The sequence below is a fragment of the Symphalangus syndactylus genome, chromosome 2 (assembly GCF_028878055.3).
Source record: "Symphalangus syndactylus isolate Jambi chromosome 2, NHGRI_mSymSyn1-v2.1_pri, whole genome shotgun sequence".
NCBI lineage: Eukaryota > Metazoa > Chordata > Mammalia > Primates > Hylobatidae > Symphalangus > Symphalangus syndactylus.
In genome coordinates this window covers 40,435,069-40,448,299 of record NC_072424.2, presented here as the reverse complement: position 1 = coordinate 40,448,299, position 13,231 = coordinate 40,435,069, and the positions used below count along the sequence as shown (strand labels likewise).

General features: G+C 38.0%; 1 protein-coding gene across 31 annotated transcripts in view; it reads left to right on the top strand.

Annotated features, from left to right (window-relative positions):
- Positions 1 to 13,231, top strand: part of R3HCC1L (R3H domain and coiled-coil containing 1 like) — a 105,485-nt gene that overhangs the window by 36,931 nt on the left and 55,323 nt on the right. For 18 of the 31 annotated variants that reach the window (XM_055252911.2, XM_063629007.1, XM_055252905.2 and 15 more), the window contains one exon: positions 12,523 to 12,619. The exons of the other annotated variants lie outside the window; for them this stretch is intronic. The gene's annotated coding sequence lies outside the window, so the exon portion shown is untranslated. The remainder of the gene's footprint in view (positions 1 to 12,522; positions 12,620 to 13,231) is intronic. 31 annotated transcript variants of the gene reach the window in all.

Sequence of the window (13,231 nt, the reverse complement as noted above, 5' to 3'; positions counted from 1 at the left end):
GGCCTTAGAAAGTGAAATTTAGTTAACTATTTAAATGTTTTAATGTTTTTCATGTGTCAAGCACTGTATTCAACTCTGGAGATATGAAGATGAATGTGATACAGCTGAGATCTCAGGGAACAAAGTCTAGTGCCCGTTGCCTCAGTTTCTCAAAGTACAAAATAAATTTCCAGGAAGTTATTGAATTAATTTAAAATTAGTATAAGATCTAAAGTAATTTTTTTTTTTTTTTTTTTTTTGAGACGGAGTCTCCCTCTGTCGCCCAGGCTGGAGTGCAGTGGCGCAATCTCGGCCCACTGCAAGCTCCGCCTCCCGGGTTCACGCCATTCTCTTGCCTCAGCCTCTCCGAGTAGCTGGGACTACAGGCGCCCGCCACCACGCCCGGCTAATTTTTTTGTATTTTTAGTAGAGACGGGGTTTCACCGTGGTCTCTATCTCCTGACCTCGTGATCCGCCCGCCTCGGCCTCCCAAAGTGCTGGGATTACAAGCATGAGCCACAGCGCCCGGCCCTAAAGTAATTTAAAATCAGTTCTTACATTAATTTTTCTGTGAATATTTATTGTATTCCCAGGGATAAAAGAAGCATATGAAAGATACTGTCTGCCCTCAAGAAACTTATAGAATGTGAGATGGCATTCATAAATGAAACAGTTGAATAAGAATATAAAGTAGTATATAATGAGAGTGATATAACAAACAATGAGATATCTCAGTTTAAACACAACTCATTTAGGAGGGCATTAGACATTATCAAGGAGGGCATTTCAGAAGTTTGGAAGGAGCAGACAATGAGGCCATCCTGCCCAGAATGGAGACTTTGTGTCTGAGAATGATAGAAATATTATTGAAATTGTAGATTGACACCAAATCATGGAAAATCTTGAATGCAAGGTAAGCTTAGTTTATATATTGTATGCTCTGGTGAATCTAAGGTTTTGAGTGAGAAAGTCTAGAAAAAAATGTATTTTAGAAAAAATTCTTACATATTGATGTTCCTAATGTTATTTGGAATTGCCAGATTATCTTGGCATTCTCGGAGCCCTCTTTTCCTCTGTAGCTCAAAATAAAACCGTTCAAATTAAAAATATAGTTTATATATCTGCCCGAGTGCAGTGCAAAGGATTGTGTAGTTTGGTTATATATGGAAGAGATGATAGAGTTGACAGTCAAAGGAGACCAAGTTTCTCATCATTAACGCGTGCAAAGTTGAGTAAGTCAATGAAGTTTTAAGTAATGACTGCAGAATTAAATTGGGAAAGGCTATAGCCTCAAGATTTAAGAAAGAAACCGTCAGTCTTACAGATAACTTCATTAAGGCTATACTGATTATTCCCTGGCTACTAGACAGGCATATTTTAAAGCCAAGAATCAGAAATTAAAGGGTCAGTGCTGTCAGCTATATTTTAGCAGGAATTTTAAAGAGATGTCATTTTTTTCATTAAAAAACTTAAGATTATATATGGCAAACTTCACCTTTCATAGAGTACATTTTGTGAATTTTGACAAACATGCAGTTGTGTAACTCCCACACAATTAAAATGCAGAGAGAGCATCAATCCAGAAAATTCCCTTGTCACTTTATAGTCCGCCCCTTACCTGACCCCAAGCTTCTGGCAACCAGTGGTATGTTTTCTGTCTCTACAGTTTTGTATTTTCCAGGATGTTGTGTAACTAGAATTGTATTTCTCTAGTGATAAATGATTTTGAGCCATCTTTTTTGCCGTCCTTATATCTTCTTTGGTGAAGTATTCTTAAATTATTTTGTTGTTTTTTTGAGTTTTGAGATTCTGGATGAAAGTTCTTTATCAGATGTGATTTGCAAATATTTTCTTGCGATTTGTGGCTTTTTAAAATTCTCTTACATGTCTTTGAAGAGCAGAAGTTTGAATTTTGATAAAGTCAAGTTTATTGATTTAAAAATTATTTTATTTTATGCATCATACTTTTGATGTTATATCTAAGAAACCTTTGCTAAACAAAAATCACAAAGATTTTGTTCTATATTTATTTATAGAAGTGTTAAAATTGTAGGTTTACATTTAGATCTGTGATTCATTTTGTTTTTATATGTGGTGTGAGGTATGGATACAGTTTTTGTTGTTGCAAATGAATTTCCACTTGTTTCAGCACCATTTTTTGGAAAGACTCTTTTTTCATAGAATTTCCTTTATACATTTCTTGAAAATCAGTTGTTCATATACGTGTGAGTCTTTTTCTGGACTCTTATTGCGTTTCATACATCTATATATTTACCCTTTTTCCAATGTGACACTTACCTGATTATTGTAACTTTATAGTAAACTTGAAATCAGGTAGTGTGAGTTCTCCATCTTTATCCCTTTTCAAAGTTACCTTGGTGATTCCAGTTCCTATGCCTCTTCATATCCATTTTAAAATCAGCTTCTTAATTTCTGTAGAAAGTCCTTCTGGATTCTGCTTTAATTCTAAAGATCATTTTGGGGAGAATTGACATCTTACATATTGAGGCATCTCATTTATGATCTTTCTTTAGATTTTTGATGTCTTATCAATGTATTTTAGTTTTCAGCATAGATTGTACACATACTCTGTTAGATTTATGCCTAAGCATTTCATGTTTTTGAGTGCTAATATAAATGATACTCTTCGATTTTCAGTTTTTTTCATAGATAGAATATAGAACTGCTTGTATCCTTATAACCTTGCTAAACTTACTTAGTTCTGGTAGCTTTCTCATAGATCCTATGGGATTTCTATACAGAAAATTATGTCATCTGCAGATAAAGACAGTATTACTTCTTTTTTCCAATCTGGATGTCTTTTGTATTTTCTTCTGCCTTGCTGCACTGGCTAAAACCTCCATTTTAATGTCAAATAAAAGTGACAAGTGTGGCCATCTTTACTTTGTTTTTGTATCTTATGGGGAAAGCCTTTGGTTCTTCATCAAGTATAATATAAACTATAGGTTTTTATTGCTCTGCTTTTTTTTGTAGATAACATTTATCAGGATGAGGAAGTTTTCCTCTTCCTAGTTTACTGGATGGATGTTGAATTTTGTCGAATATTTTATGTACATCTATTGAGATAATCATGTATTTTATTTTTGTTAGTCTTTTGTTATGGTGAATTACATTTTGCCTGAACATTTTTTTAAGTTAATTTATTAATTTATTATACTTTAAGTTCTAGGGTACATGTGCACAATGTGTAGGTTTGTTACATATGTATACATGTGCCATGTTGGTTTGCTGTACCCATTAACTCGTCATTTACATTAGGTATTTCTCCTAATGCTATCCCTCCCCCATCCCCCCACCCCACGACGGGCCCCAGTGTGTGATGTTCCCCTTCCTGTGTCCAAGTGTTCTCATTGTTCAATTCCCAACTATGAGTGAGAACATAAGGTGTTTGGTTTTCTGTCCTTGGAATAGTTTGCTCAGAATGATGGTTTCCAGCTTTATCCATGTCCCTACAAAGGACATGAACTCATCCTTTCTTTTGGCTGCATGGTATTCCATGGTGTATATGTACCACATTTTCTTAATCCAGTCTATCATTGATGGACATTCGGGTTGGTTCCAAGTCTTTGCTATTGTGAATAGTGCCACAGTAAACATACGTATGCATGTGTCTTTATAGTAGCATGATTTCCTTTGGGATTGCTGGGTCAAATGGTATTTCTATTTCTAGATCCTTGAGGAGTTGCCACACTGTCTTCCACAATGGTAGAATTAGTTTACACTCCCACTAACAGTGTAAAAATGTTCCTATTTCTCCACATCCTCTCCAGCACCTGTTGTTTCCTGACTTTTTAATGGTGTGAGATGGTATCTCATTGTGCTTTTGATTTGCATTTCTTTGATGGCCAGTGATGATGAGCATTTTTTCATGTGTCTATTGGTGGCATAAATGTCTTATTTTGAAAAGTGTTCATGTCATTTGCCCACTTTTTGATGAGGTTGATTTTTTCTTGTAAATTTGTTTAAGTTCTTTGTAGATTCTGGATATTAGCCCTTTGTCAGATGAGTAGTTGCAAAAATTTTCTCCCATTCTGTAGGTTGCCTGTTCACTCTGATGGTAGTTTCTTTTGCCGTGCAGAAGCTCTTTAGTTTAATCAGATCCTATTTGTCTATTTTGGCTTTTGTTTTTTATGTTTTAAATGCTTTTGGTGTTTTAGTCATGAAGTCCTTGCCCAAGCCTATGTCCTGAATGGTATTGCCTAGGTTTTTTTCTAGGGTTTTTATGGTTTTAGGTCTAACATTTAAGTCTTTAATCCATCTTGAATTAGTTTTTGTATAAGTTGTAAGGAAGGGATCCAGTTTCAGCTTTCTACATATGGCTAGCCAGTTTTCCCAGCACCATTTATTAAATAGGGAATCCTTTCCCCATTTCTTGTTTTTGTCAGGTTTGTCAAAGATCAGAGGGTTGTAGATATTGGTGTTATTTCTGAGGCCTCTGTTCTGTTCCATTGGTCTATATTGTCTGTTTTGGTACCAGTACCATGCTGTTTTGGTTACTGTAGCCTTGTAGTATAGTTTGAAGTCAGGTAGCGTGATGCCTCCAGCTCTGTTCTTTTCGGTTAGGATTGTCTTAGAAATGTGGGCTCTTTTTTGGTTCCATATGAACTTTAGTTTTTTTCCAATTCTGTGAAGAAAGTCATTCGTAGCTTGATGGGGATGGCATTGAATCTATAAATACCCTGGGCAGTATGGCCATTTTCACGATATTGATTCTTCCTATCCATGAGCATGGAATGTTCTTCCATTTGTTTGTGTCCTCTTTTATTTCGTTAAGCACTGGTTTGTAGTTCTCCTTGAAGAGGTCCTTCACATCCCTCGTAAGTTGTATTCCTTAAGTATTTCATTCTGTTCGTAGCAATTGTGAATGGGAGTTCACTCATGATTTGGCTCTCTGTTTGTCTGTTACTGGTGTATAGGAATGCTTGTGATTTTTGCACATTGATTTTGTATCCTGAGGCTTTGCTGAAGTTGCTTTTAAGCTTAAGGAGATTTTGGGCTGAGACGATGGGGTTTTCTAAATATACAATCATGTCATCTGCATCAGGGACAATTTGACTTCCTCTTTTCCTAATTGAATACCCTTTATTTCTTTCTCTTGCCTAATTGCCCTGGCCAGAACTTCCAACACTTTGTTGAATAGGAGTGGTAAGAGAGGGCATCCCTGTCTTGTGCCAATTTTCAAAGGGAATGCTTCCAGTTTTTGCCCATTCAGTATGATATTGGCTGTGGGTTTGTCATAAATAGCTCTTATTATTTTGAGATACATTCCATCAATACCTAGTTTATTGAGAGTTTTTAGCATGAAAGGTTGTTGAATTTTGTTGAAGGCCTTTTCTGCATCTATTGAGATAATCGTGTGGTTTTTGTCTGTGGTTCTGTTTATGTGATGGATTACATTTATTGATTTGTGTATGTTGAACCAGCCTTGCATCCCTGGGATGAAGCCGGCATGATCTTGGTGGATAAGCTTTCTGATGTGCTGCTGGATTTGGTTTGCCGGGATTTTATTGAGGATTTTCAAATCAGTGTTCATCAGGGATATTGGTCTAAAATTCTCTTTTTTTGTTGTGTCTCTGCCAGGCTTTGGTATCAGGATGATGCTGGCCTCATAAAATGAGTTAGGGAGGATTCCCTCTTTTTCTATTGATTGGAATAGTTTCGGAAGGAATGGTACCAGCTCCCCTTTGTACCTCTGGTAGCATTTGGCTGTGAATCCTTTTGGTCCTGGACTTTTTTTAGTTGGTAGGCTATTAATTATTACTCAGTTTTGGAGCCTGTTACTGATCTATTCAGGGATTCAAATTCTTCCTGGTTTAGTCTTGGTAGGGCGTATGTGTCCAGGAATTTATCCATTTCTCCTAGATTTTCTAGTTTATTTGCGTAGAGGTATTTATAGTATTCTCTGATAGTTGTTTGTATTTCTGTGGGGATTGGTGGTGATATCCCATTTATCATTTTTTATTGCATCTATTTGATTCTTTTCTTCTTTATTAGTCTTGCTAGTGTTCTATCAATTTTGTTGACCTTTTCAAAAAACTGGCTCCTGGATTCATTGATTTTTTGAAGGGTTTTTGTGTCTCTATCTCCTTCAGTTTTGCTCTGATCTTAGTTGTTTCTTGCCTGGTGCTAGCTTTTGAATGTGTTTGCTCTTGCTTCTCTAGTTCTTTTACTTGTTATGTTAGGGTTTCGATTTTAGATCTTTCCTGCTTTCTCTTGTGGGCATTTAGTGCTATAAATTTCCCTGTACACACTGCTTTAAGTGTGTCCCAGAGATTCTGGTATGTTGTGTCTTTGTTCCCATTGGTTTCAAAGAACATCTTTATTTCTGCCTTAATTTCGTTATCTACCCTGTAGTCATTCAGGAGCAGGTTGTTCAGTTTCCACGTAGTTGTGTGGTTTTGAGTGAGTTTCTTAATCCTGAGTTCTACTTTGATTGCACTGTGGTCTGAGAGACAGTTTGTTGTGATTTCTGTTCTTTTAGATTTGCTGAGGAGTGCTTTACTTCCAACTATGTGGTCAATTTTGGAATAAGTGCCATGTGGTGCTGAGAAGAATGTATATTCCGTTGATTGATTTCGGCTGGAGAGTTCTGTAGATGTCTATTAGGTCTGCTTGGTGCAGAGCTGAGTTCAAGTCCTGGATATCCTTATTAACCTTCTGTCTCGTTGATCTGTCTGATATTGACAGTGGGGTGTTAAACTCTCCCATTATTATGTGGGAGTCTTGTAGGTCTCTAAGTACTTGCTTTATGAATCTGGGTGCTCCTGTATTGAGTTCATAGATATTTAGGATAGTTAGCTCTTCTTGTTGAATTGATCCCTTTACCATTATGTAATGGCCTTCTTTGTCTCTTTCGATCTTTGTTGGTTTAAAGTCTGTTTTATCAGACTAGGATTGCAACTCTTGCTTTTTTTTTTTGCTTTCCATTTGCTTGGTAGATCTTCCTCCATCCCTTTATTTTAAACCTGTGTGTGTCTCTGCACATGAGTTGGGTCTCCTGAATATAGCACACTGATGGGTCTTGACTCTTTATCCAATTTGCCGGTCTGTGTCTTTTAATTGGAGCATTTAGCCCATTTACATTTAAGGTTAATATTGTTATGTGTGAATTTGATCCTGTTGTTATGATGTTAGCTGGTTATTTTGCCCGTTAGTTGATGCAGTTTCTTCCTAGCATTGATGTTTTTGCTGTGGCTGGTACCGGTTGTTCCTTTCCATGTTTGGTGCTTCCTTCAGGAACTCTTGTAAGACAGGCCTGGTGGTGACAAAATCTCTCAGCATTTGCTTGTCTGTAAAGGATTTTATTTCTCCTTCACTTATGAAGCTGGATATGAAATTCTGGATTGAAAATTCTTTTAAGAATGTTGAATATTGGACCCCACTCTCTTCTGGCTTGTAGATTTTCTGCCGAGAGATTCGCTGTTACTCTGATGGACTTCCCTTTGTGGGTAATCCGACCTTTCTCTTGACTGCCCTTAACATTTTTTCCTTCATTTCAATCTTGGCGAATCTGACAATTATATATCTTGGGGTTGCTCTTCTTGAGGATTATCTTTGTGGCGGTCTCCGTATTTCCTGAATTTGAATGTTGGCCTGCCTTGCTAGGTTGGGGAAGTTCTCCTGGATAATACCCTGAAGAGTGCTTACAGCTTGGTTCCATTCTCCCCGTCACTTGCAGGTACACCACTCAAACGTAGATTTGGTCTTTTCACATAGTCCCATATTTCTTGGAGCCTTTGTTCATTTCTTTTTACTCCTTTTTTCTCTAAACTTCTCACTTCATTTCATAAATTTGGTCTTCAGTCACAGATACCCTTTCTTCCAGTTGATCGAATCGGCTACTGAAGCTTGCGCGTGCGTCACATAGTTCTTGTGCCATGGTTTTCAGCTCCATCAGGTCATTTAAGGTCTTCTCTATACTGTTTATTCTAGTTAGCCATTCGTCTAATCTTTTTTTCAAGGTTTTTAGCTTCCTTGAGATGGGTTCAAACATCCTCCTTTAGCTCGGAGAAGTTTGTTACTACCGACCTTCTGAAGCCTACTTCTGTCAACTCGTCAAAGTCATTCTCCATCCAGCTTTGTTCTGCTGCTGGCGAGAAGCTGTGATCCTTTCAAGGAGAAGAGGCGCTCTGGTTTTTAGAATTCTCAGCTTTTCTGCTCTGGTTTCTCCCCATCTCTGTGGTTTTATCTACCTTTGGTCTTTGATGTTGGTGACCTACAGATGGGGTTTTGGTGTGGATTTCCTTTTTGTTGATGTTGATGCTGATGCTATTCCTTTTTATTTGTTAGTTTTCCTTCTAACAGGTCCCTCAGCTGCAGGTCTGTTGGAGTTTGCTGGAGGTTCACTCTAGACCCTGTTTGCCTGGGTATCACCAGCGGAGGCTGCAGAATAGCAAATATTGCAGAACAGCAAATATTCCTGCCTGATCCTTCCTCTGGAAGCTTCATCTCAGAGGGGCACCTGGCTATATGAGGTGTCAGTTGGTCCCTCCTGGGAGGTGTCTCCCAGTTAGGCTACCTGGGGGGTCAGGGACCCACTTGAGGAGGCAGTCTGTCCATTCTCAGAGCTCAGACACCATGCTGGGAGAACCACTGCTGTCTTCAGAGCTGTCAGACAGGAACGTTAAGTCTGCAGAAGTTTCTGCTGCCTTTTGTTCAGCTATGCCCTGCCCCCAGAGGTGGAGTCTACAGAGGCCTGCAGGCCTCAATGAGCTGAGGTGGGCTCCACCCAGTTCGAACTTCCCTGCCGCTTTGTTTACCTGCTCAAGCCTCAGCAATGGTGGATGCCCCTCCCTGAGCCAGGCTGCTGCTTCTCAGTTCGATCTTGGACTGCTGTGCTAGCGGTGAGCAAGGCTCCGTGGGTGTGGGACTTGCTGAGCCAGGCGTGGCATATAATCTCCGGGTGTGCCGTTTGCTAAGACCATTAGAAAAGCACAGTATTTGGGTGGCAGTGTCCCGATTTTCCTGGTATAGTCTGTCATGGCTTCCCTTGTCTAGAAAAGGGAAATCCTCTGACCCCTTGCGCTTCCCAGGTAAGGTGATGCCCCGCCCTGCTTCAGCTCACCCTCTGTGGGCTGCACCCACTGTCCAACCAGTCCCAATGAGATGAACCAGGTACCTCAGTTGGAAATGCAGAAATTACCCATTTTCTATGTCGATCAGGCTGGGAGCAGCAGACAAGAGCTGTTCCTATTCGGCCGTCTTGGAATGGACCACAAGGCTGAACATTCTGTATTTCTTCTTCAATTTGGAAGATATTTTCATGGATATAGATTTCTGCATTGACAGTTTTTTCTTTCAGCACTTTAATGGTGTCTGGCTTTCATAGTTTCTGAAAGTTCTTATCCTGTTAAACTGTATTGTGTCTTTTTTTTTTTTTTTTAACTCTGGCAGCCTTCAGGGTTTTCTCTTTATCTTTGATTTTTCCCCCATCAGTTTGAATATGATGTGTCTAATTGTGGATTTTTGTTGTTGTTGTTGTTGTTTGTTTATTTGATGCTGCCTAGTGTTCTCTGAGCTTTTTGGATTCTTTTGTATTAATTTTGAAAAATTTTTGTTATTATCTCTTCATATTTTGTTTCTGTCTTATTGTCTCTCTTTCTGGAATTCCAGTTACACATATGTTAGAGTATTTGATATTGTCCCATAGCACTTGGATGTTCTCTTCTCTGTTTTTCATTCTCTTGTCATGTTTTGTTGGAGTAGTTTCTGTTGATGTCTTTACTGATTCTGAGATTGTCTTGGTCTTCTGATAAGGTTGTTGAAAGCTTTCATCTCTGTTACTATATTTTTATTTCTAGCATTTCCATTTGATTTCTTCTTACCGTTTCCATCCCTCTGCTTAAATTACACATCCGCATATGCATGTTATCTACATTTTTCGTTAGAGCATTTAACGTATAAATTCCGTGTTTGATAGTTGTAATATGATGGTTGTGTCCGAATCTGGTTCTATTGTTTTGTGTTTTTTCTTTGCTCCTTTTTCTGTTTTGGTTTTTTTTTTTTTTTTGGTTGAAATCTGGACATTTTGTGTAGAGAGCCAGTTAAATAGTATTTATGCCTGGAAATGGACATGCTTTGTCTTTTCCTAAGACGTGTGTGTGTGTGTAGTGGGGAGGAATGTTGAGGGTTTTGTTATTACTAGGTTACCTTTAATTTACCACAGGCTTAAAGTTTCTCTAGCATTACTTTGTGTTTAGGGTAGGATTTAGTTTGCCAGAGAGTTTTTCTTAATGTATACCCTCAGCTTTAGGTCTTCCCTTTGAACTTGCATCTCAGAGAAGATATTTCTCCATGCTTTAGCTCTTTGCTCATGAACAGTCATGCGCCACATAACAATGTTTTGATCAACAGCAGACTGCATATATGATGATGGTCCCCTAAGATTATAATACCATATTTTAACTGTACCTTTCTATGTTTAGATAAACAAAATACTTACCATTGTGTTACAGTTGCCTACAGTATTCAGTACAGTAACATGCTGTACAGGTTTGTAGCCTAAGACCAATAATATACCATACTGTATAGCCTAGGTGTGTACCAGGCTATACTGTCTTTGTCTGTGTAAGTATACTCTGTCATGTTCTCACAATGAAATCACCTGACGATGCGTTTCTTAGACCATATTCCTGTCATTACGTGACACATGACTGTAGTACATTGTAGCAATGTACTACATGTAGCAATGTTACATGTTGTTTGAGGCTTGCTATGCTGCTTTTGATGGGAGATGGGGAGGACATTTTGTGTTGGATTTTTCTAGTCTCCATTTTAGCTAGGTGTTTCCATTTTCTCTGGGTCTCAAATATGGGGCTTTTTCAGAGATCCTGCCCCTTCTTTAAGCGGGGTAGATTTTGTTTGCTTCCCCTAGCTGCAGGTCCACATTTGGCTTGTAGTAATTACAAATTTTTTTAACCAAGTTCTTATTGGCTTGTATGGTGTCTGGTGTTTACTACAGGTAAAGTAGTGCTCATGTCCCATCTCTCCCTTTAAAATCCTGTCTTTCCTTAGATTTTAGATCAATTACTTAGATTAAGGTTACCTTACTCTTGTGCTGGGTTCAAGAAAATTTGTGATTTTGCACAACATCCATCGTTTACTTTGTTTTAATGGTGAAAATGACTTTCTAACTTTCTTTATCCTAAGCAGCATCTAGAAGTCCCATTTATTTATTGAGGATGTCTATTGATATGGGATTTTTGATGGTTAAAATATCTTTTAAATCTGTTCCTTTCAATTTTTTCCTCCAAATTTGTATTTTTGTTTGTTCATTTATTCAATATAAAAAAGTCAAGTCTATGCTATGTGTCTAGGCATTGTGCTCAGTGTTGGGGGATATAGGGATGAGCAAGTACCCTTAATAATACTTTCTCTAATGAGCATATAGTTTAATGGGGAAGACTGGATAATTAAAGAGGTAATTATACTAAAGTAATGATAAGAGCTGTAGTAGGAGATGTATGTGGAAGGAGGCACTCAGTCTTATCTAGAATGATTAGGTAAGGCTTCTCAGAGAAAGAACTGTGATGCAGACCTAAAGATTATGTAGGAATTAGGTTAAAGATGGCTGGGAGGCCGTGAGGAAGTAGAGTAGGTAGAAGGAAGAGATTATCCAGTAGCTAAGATGGAAAACAAACAAACCCACAGAACCAACATGAAGAGTTTGAGAATCTGAAAGAAGAGCCATGTGGCTATAAAGCATAGGGAGACAGAAGTGACAAAAGATAAGACTGGAGAAATTGACTGGAGCCAGGTTAGAAAGAAGAGTCTTCTAAGCCATGTTAAGTTGATTTTATCATGAAAACAGTGGCAAGTCATTGAAAGACTTTAGGGAGGGTGACATCTGAGTAGCTAATGGTTTTGAAAAGGTCATTTTGGATGGAAGGTGAAGGATGAATGGAAAGAAGCAAAGCAGTTACCAAGACTAGTTAGATAGGTTACCTCAGTAATCCAGGCATGTGTATGTGTTGTTTTAACTTGGAGTAGTGGCATTAGAGATAGGGACAACCAGGCAAATTAAAGAGATACTCAAATGTGAAGATCAGTGGAACTTTTCCATTGGTTGAATACAGAGAGTGAGGAAGAGGGAAGACTTGGGATGTATCCAGTAAAAATCTTGGTATGTTTCTGTAGAACCTCCAAGTTTCCTTTCTTCTTTCAGAGGGAGAGTAGAAGAAAGGACCCTTGGTTTACTTTCATAATTATCATTTATGTATGGCCCAAAATTCATTGAGGCCGTGGAGGTAAGTCAGAAAAAGGGAAAAGGAAAAAATATCTAAATAATATGTAAGTCATGGTAAATGAACTTCTCTTGCCTGATTGTCTTTGAGTGTTGAGAAAAACAGGACAGTTTGGTTCCTTCAGTTTTGATGTTTGGCTTATTGGTATATAAACAAATAAAATCTGCAAACCTTGCTCTTTTGGAACAAAAATAGCATACAATTGATCTTCTCAAATAGCTGTTCCATGTAGAGAGACATTTAACTATATTTAATCATATAATTTCTCTGTTTTTTCCAGATGGTTTTACTCAGCATTTGGTGTGGTGGATCTTACATAAACCTTTAGAACTTACACTAGAGTGTTCAAGTCTTCTGAGACTCCAGAGTCACCTAAGGTAGTGATCATTGCCACTAATAGCTGTGACAAGTTTTATACACAACGTTGCTATGGGTGCCAATAGTGTTTTTCGTGGCAGTGGAGGGGCAAAGTATGGTTTTCAGAAAAAGGATGTTAGTGATAAACAGCTCTCATATGATTCAAGATTTCAGTGCTTAAACTGGGAAAGTAGGCATGGAGCTTATGAAGGCAATCAGTTTTCCTTCCCGGAATGATGTAGTTAAAAGCAAGTATGGTGTATTATTACAATGTTAGAGTTAGGCAGTCATGATTTAGAAAATTTTTTGCTTTGTTGAGGGTGTACTGTGGGACAGAGTTGTGAGTAGCTAAATAACTCAGGTATTAGTCGAAGCTGGGTGTGTATTCTGGTTTCTGTACATAGTAAGTACAGATGTACAACCTTGAGTCTTCATTTATTTGTCTGTAAAATGGTGATAATAATTATATACACCTTGAAGAGTTGTTACAAAGGTTAAATGAGATGATGTATACAAGCACTTAACCCAGTGCTTCATTCATTGACTTGTTTGGTAGGGTACAAGTTTAAATTATATTGCCATGTACAGTTTGTTAAATCCAACATAGTACAGATTGAGTAGCCCTTATCTGG